The sequence below is a fragment of the Rana temporaria genome, chromosome 11 (genome assembly GCF_905171775.1).
Source record: "Rana temporaria chromosome 11, aRanTem1.1, whole genome shotgun sequence".
Classification (NCBI taxonomy): domain Eukaryota; kingdom Metazoa; phylum Chordata; class Amphibia; order Anura; family Ranidae; genus Rana; species Rana temporaria.
The window spans coordinates 48,837,815-48,845,059 of record NC_053499.1 but is presented as its reverse complement, the minus strand read 5'-3'; positions in this window follow the sequence as shown (position 1 = coordinate 48,845,059).

Sequence of the window (7,245 nt, the reverse complement as noted above, 5' to 3'; positions counted from 1 at the left end):
ACATTTGACTGCAAGTAACACAGTTAACGCCAGATTTACATAATTAACATTGAGTAGGGGGCAAGACGAGGTGTCACGCACACGCGGAGTCTATAAAAGGGAACCGACGTGATTACGTAGGTTACGCGGAGATTATGCGCCCGTTTCTGCTCAGTTGCTTACGCGGAGATTAGTAAAACATTTGACAGCAGTAACACAGTTAACGCCAGATTTACAGAATTAACATTGATTAGGGGGCATGGCAATGGTGACGATGTGTCACGCACACGCGGAGTCTTTTAAAGGGAACCTACGTGATTACGTTGCTTACGCAGAGATTTGTAGAACATTTGACAGCAGTAACACAGTTAACGCCAGATTTTGAGAATTAACATTGATTAGGGGGCATGGCAATGGTGACGATGTGTCACGCACACGCGGAGTCTATAAAAGGGAACCGACGTGATTACGTTGCTTACGCGGAGATTATTTCATTGAGCTGCACGAGGAGCTAGAGATAAGGTACAAACTTGAAACATGGGATCAGCAGAGGCCTAGAAACTTGAGAGCCATGGGATTGTGGTTTTGTCTGTTGTTTGCAGCCTTTTAACGCAAATTAGTATGTTTATTGTGTCCCCACAAACTGAATTAAATTCTCACAATGCTTTTACACATCACTTAAATCTAGATGTGAAGAATGCTCTACCTAGTTTTACTTTTTGCCAGGTGTATTGTGATCATGCAAGTATTGTTCTGTGTTGGTTGGCCAAAGGTTATTAGGAAGTGTATTTAGATTTCAGGAATGATGAGTGGCAGGCTAAGTACACATTAAATACTGCCTTCATGAAAGGTCTCAATCTGTAAATTTGGGGATGGGTCTAGATTACACGTATTTAGCAAAATGATTTTAAAAAGGGTCTGCATGTGAACTAATTTTGGGTCACAACAATGGGGCAGAGCTGGCCAGCATTTTGGCTGCAGGAGACACTGTGTTTGCATAGTACAAGATCAATCTGGGGCCACATATGAATACAATGTGAATGATGGGCATTTTCTAATTTTTAAAATTTTTGGTTTAACAGTGTTCATCAGAAATTTACCTTCGAAAACTCACAAATGGAAAATATCGTGGGAAAGGAGATAATTTCTAGGCTAATAGAGAAGTTTAGGGAAATGCCCCTACTTTGGGATTCAAAACATCCTCATTATTCAAACCGGGACCAACGAAAGGCAGCACTTGCTGAAATAGCTAGATATATGCAGACATGGGTTCCCGGCTGCACAGGCAACATGGTGAAGAACAAAATGAATAACCTGAGGGCCGCATACAGAGCAAAAAGAAGAGAACTTCGGGAGCAAAGATCAGGAGCAGCAGCAAGACAGTCCACGTTGCCAAGTCTGTGGTACTACCAGGAGATGGAGTTTTTGGGGGATCAAATAGAGGGCCGGCAATCAATGTCAAGCCTTCCACCCAGACAGCAGGGCAGCAGACCTTCCACAGATCACCCCAGCCAGGAGGAGGACGGTGAGGGGCTGGCTGGCAGGCCGGAAAATCTGCGACTCTCCACTTCTGATGAGGTAGAGTATTTTAAAAAATGTTTTTGGCCTGCTAATTCTTGTTTGTTTATTGAGTTGATATTGTAATCCCAAACAAAAAAATGGACTTGAAAAGTCATGGTCATAAAAATAGGGGTGATGGATGCCAAGTACAGGGATCAGAAGGAGAGTCTATTCAAGTTTAAAGTAAGATAAAACAAACCAGTCTAGAGCATGAAAATGTGTGTGATTTGCTTGTGCCAAATTTTTAAACATGTCACTTTTTTTTACACAGGAAGAAGGGAGCAACCAGGAAAGATTGGCTCATGATGCTGAGCTGCCTGCCAGCCAGGAGGAAGGGGTCATTGTCAGCCAGGAGGAGGAGGCCGGGCCCAGCACCAGCCAGGAGGGCCCCAGGCCCACGGTCAGCCCCACCAGGCAACTCCCTCCCCCCAGGGTCAGGCAAACTGGCCTAATGAGGCGCAGGAGGCAGGTGGAGGATGAGAGCCTCCGAATGATTAGGGAAGCTAGCGCCTTAATGAGGGCCCCCCTCAACCCCACTGAGGCCTACAGTGCCTATGTGGCCCATGAATTGTCCCAAGCGGGGGAGGACGGTCAGAGGCGTGCCAGGAACCTCATGAACCAGGTGCTTTTATGGCTGCACCAGGGCTGGCTGACCGATGACACTGAGCTGAGTGACCCGGCCTATCCTGCACAACACCTGCTAACTCCTCCTGCTGCCACATCATCCCGACCTGCAAGGGGCCGTGGACGGGTCCGTGGAAGATCTGCTGCAAGGAGTGTTCCAAGGAACAGGAGACGATGATTGCCGGCCTTCTATTTGATCCCCCAAAAACTTCATGTTTTTTGGAGTACCACAGCCTGGGCTCCATTGGCTCACTTGCTGCTGCTCCTGGTTTTTGTTTTTGTTGTTCTTTTTTTGTTCTCGGTATGCGGTCCTCAAGGTTATTCATTTTGTCCTTGACTATGTTGCCTGTGCAGTCTGGAACACAAGTCTGCATGTATGTTGCTATCTCAGCAAGTGCTGCCCTTCTTGGTAATTTAATTTTGTTTATGTACCAAATAAATGGTTATTTGATTTACTGAAAGACCTTGTCTATTGTGTTTTAATACTGTGGTGATTAGGCATGAAACATTTTAGCAAATAATATGTGTCATTTAGAAAGGACACCAACTCCTTGGGGGGGGGGGGGGGGAATTTGGCGTACCAACTTGGGAAAACAAAAGAGGAAAAACACACGCCTACATAAAATGGTGACATAACTTTACCAAAACAAAACCAAAAAAAAAGGGTAAAAAAATGGCCAAGGGAAAAGAATGGGGACATAATTAGCTAAACATAAAAAAAAGGGTAAAAAAATGGCCAAGAAAAAAGAATGGGGACATAATTAGCTAAACCTAAAAAAAAGGGTAAAAAAATGGCCAAGGGAAAAGAATGGGGAAAATAATTTACTAAACATAAAAAAAAGGGTAAAAAAATGGCCAAGGGAAAAGAATGGGGACATAATTAGCTAAACATAAAAAAAAGGGTAAAAAAATGGCCAAGAAAAAAGAATGGGGACATAATTAGCTAAACATAAAAAAAAGGGTAAAAAAATGGCCAAGAAAAAAGAATGGGGACATAATTAGCTAAACCTAAAAAAAAGGGTAAAAAAATGGCCAAGGGAAAAGAATGGGGAAAATAATTTACTAAACATAAAAAAAAGGGTAAAAAAATGGCCAAGGGAAAAGAATGGGGACATAATTAGCTAAACCTAAAAAAAAGGGTAAAAAAATGGCCAAGGGAAAAGAATGGGGAAAATAATTTACTAAACATAAAAAAAAGGGTAAAAAAATGGCCAAGGGAAAAGAATGGGGACATAATTAGCTAAACATAAAAAAAAGGGTAAAAAAATGGCCAAGAAAAAAGAATGGGGACATAATTAGCTAAACCTAAAAAAAAGGGTAAAAAAATGGCCAAGGGAAAAGAATGGGGAAAATAATTTACTAAACATAAAAAAAAGGGTAAAAAAATGGCCAAGGGAAAAGAATGGGGACATAATTAGCTAAACCTAAAAAAAAGGGTAAAAAAATGGCCAAGGGAAAAGAATGGGGAAAATAATTTACTAAACATAAAAAAAAGGGTAAAAAAATGGCCAAGGGAAAAGAATGGGGACATAATTAGCTAAACATAAAAAAAGGGTAAAAAAATGGCCAAGAAAAAAGAATGGGGACATAATTAGCTAAACCTAAAAAAAAGGGTAAAAAAATGGCCAAGGGAAAAGAATGGGGAAAATAATTTACTAAACATAAAAAAAGGGTAAAAAATGGGCAAGGAAAAAGAATGGGGACATAAATTGGAAAAGAAAAACAAAGACATTCACATGTGGATGCAAAAAATAAAGTTCAAACATCTGGATAGATGGCATCAGCGAGAGAACGGGTTTATTCTAGCAAGAGAACGCGGAAAAAACAAGAGGAAATAAACGACACACTATATAGTTAAAATGACGAATGTGCCATATCACAAACAAACGAGAGTTTTACCTGAACGAGTGCTCCCATCCCCTTATTTTGTCTGAGCATGCGCGTGGTTCTTATCCGCGGATAATGTGTACTAACCAACGGATCTATCCGTCGGATAGATTCGCAGCGGATAGATTTGTTTAACATCTCAACAAATATTCGATCTGCTGAAAAGCCATTCGACGGAGAAATATCCGCGGAAACAGATCCGCTGGAGTGTACACACCATAGAATATATCCGCTGAAACCCATTTGCGCGGATTTATCCGCGGATGGATTCTATCGTGTGTATGGGGCCTTAGGGTAGAAAATTGGCAGGCAGATTTTTTAAGCCGCCAGCAACTGACTCCAGGAGAATGGTCTCTACATATATGACAAGGGAAAAAAGTGCGCTACTCAATAAACAATATTAAACAATCATAATTGTGTGAATGGTGAATCAGTGAAATTCAAATGTCCCATGATAAACTAGACAAGATAGGACTTTATTTTTTATCATCGCCTATCTGGGAAACATCTAAATATTGGATCACAGAACTTTGACTCTTCGCAACATATGCTGCTGCAGATGAATCAGCTGGCAGGTAACATCAATCCCGATATGAGAAGAAAAAGGGTGGCCGCTTACCCGAAAGTTGGACCCAAGAGGGGTTAGTCAGGCACTCAGTGAAGATATCGATCGCTGAATCCAGGTGGCTGTTCCAATGCTGCCTTCTCAGGGACACTCAGGAACCGAGACGTGGGATTCTCCACCATGGCTGTGACAAACAATCTCCTTGTGCTCAGACGGTATGGAAGAAAATTAAAATAGGAGGAAGGACTTCATAGTGCAGTGGTTTCCATTAAAGGTGGTGTTTATTCAGTTTAATGACATACTGACATCACCTTAAAAATTTTCAAACACTGCACACTGATAAGTCCTTAAGATCAAAAAAGCGTGTGCAGTTACTTTCAGCTTCGGTGCAGACCGATCAGCTGGTGAGCGTGGTGACGTCAGCGATGCTAGGCTCCACCTGACGCGGCGCTTCATCAAAACGGGCTTCTACGGGGAAAGGAGACATTCCCTCCAGTACCGCTCCTCCCACGATTCCTTCAGAGAGTCAAGAAGTAAGGAAGGTTGGTGATCTTGGTCGCCCCGGCTTGGCCCAGGAGACCCTGGTATGCAGAAGTCACAAGGATGGTAGTAGGAAGACCTTGGATTCTTCCATTACGACCAGACCTACTACTGCAGGGTCCAATATTGCTTCCTGCCTTACAAAGTCTAAATTTGACGGTTTGGCTGTTGAGACCCACATTCTGAGGAAAGGTGGGCTCTTAGGGCCAGTCCTATCCACCCTGGTTATTGCTAGGAAGCCGGCCTCCAGGCTCATCTACTACAGAATCTGGAAGGCATATGTTTCTTGGTGTGAACCCAGAAAGTGGAATCCTAGGAAGTTTGCCATTAATAGGATTCTTGCCTTTATTCAGTTGGGCTTAAATTTGAAGTTGGCCTTGAGCACTATCAAGAGACAAATCTTGGCTTTGTCTTTTTTTTCAAAAAACACTTGCCTCTCATTCCCTAGTCAGGGCCTTTGTTCAGGGTGCACTGCATGTGTCCATGGGATTTGAATTTGGTGTTGTCTGTTTTACAGAAGCTACCTTTTGAACCTTTACACCAGGTTTCTCTAAGTCTGTTGACACAGAAACTGTTTTTTTCTTGTAGTCATATCCTCGTCTAGGAGGGTATGGGAATTGGCGGCTCTTTCGTGTAAAGAACCGTATATGATTATTCATGAAGACAGGGTGGTGCAACGGCCTTACCCTAATTTCTTACCTAAGGTGGTTTCAGGTTTTCATCTGAACCTAGATATAGTCCTACAGTCTTTTTTCCCAGATCCGCAGTCTGCGGAGGAAGAGAGTCTACACTCTCTAGATGTTGTAAAAGCGGTAAAGGTTTATCTGCAAGCTACGGCTCAGATAAGGAAGACTGATTGTCTATTCTGCCACAAGGCCCAAAGAAGGGCCAGGCAGCATCAAAATCCACTATTGCAAGGTGGATTCGACAAGTCATTATTCAGGCCTATGGTTTGGACCCTTCCTTTTCAGGTGAAAGCGCACTCGACTAGAGCAGTTGGTGCTTCATGGGCAGTGCATCACCAGGCCTCCATGGCTCAGATCTGTAAGGCTGCTACTTGGTCTTCGTTCCATACATTTACTAAATTCTACCAGGTAGATGTGAGAGGTTACAAGGATGCCGCCTTTGGGCGTAGTGTGCTGTAGGCAGCAGTATAGATCCTCTGGCTCGATGTCGGTCTTATTCTGATCTGTGTCTCCCTCCCCTCAAATTTTAGCATTGCTATGGGACATCCCATTATGTAATTAAGGCTCTGTGTCATGTGATGTATGATCAAGAAAATCGTTATTTTTTTTTATATAGCTAACGTGGAACACTTATGGATTTGCTACAAAACTGAGATACTCTCCATTTAGGAGGGGTTATATAGCGGAGGAACTCAATTTAAATTGGGTTTGTCAGTGTCCAATCACCTGTGGTGACTACATAACCCATTAAGTAATTAAGGCTCTGTGTCCCGTGATGTATTCCCAAGAAAAGGATTTTACAGATAAGCTGTATAAAAAAATCCTATTGTTTCCTTGAACCATTTTTCTATGGACTTTTATATTTAGTTCACATGTGGCCATCTAGTGACCTTTTGTGGTAATGTACTTGTTTTTCCATGTCTTTTTTCCTTATCCATGACACACTTCTTTTGTATGTAATGCTCCACCCCTTCTTCCTGTGATTGTATTTCCTGTGTCATGGATGCAACTAACAGGCCACATGTAGCAGGACATATGTATTCTGCATAGTTAGCTACAGACAATATCATCTTTTGACCGCATAAATACCACAATTAGGGATGAGCCGAACATACCCGCTTTCGGTTCACACCAGAACTTTCGAACGGACCGAACGTTCGCGTGAACATTTAGAACCCCATTGAAGTCTATGGGACTCGAATGTTCGAATTCAAAAGTGCTAATTTTAAAGACCAATATTCAAGTTATTGTTGGAAAACGTCTTTGAAAACCCGGGTCTTGCCCCAGGGAACATGTATCAATGGAAAAAAAAGTTTTAAAAACTGTAGTTTTTTCTGGAGCAGCGATTTTAATGATGCTTAAAGTGAAAAAAAAATCAAAAATTAATTTAAATATCGTACCTGC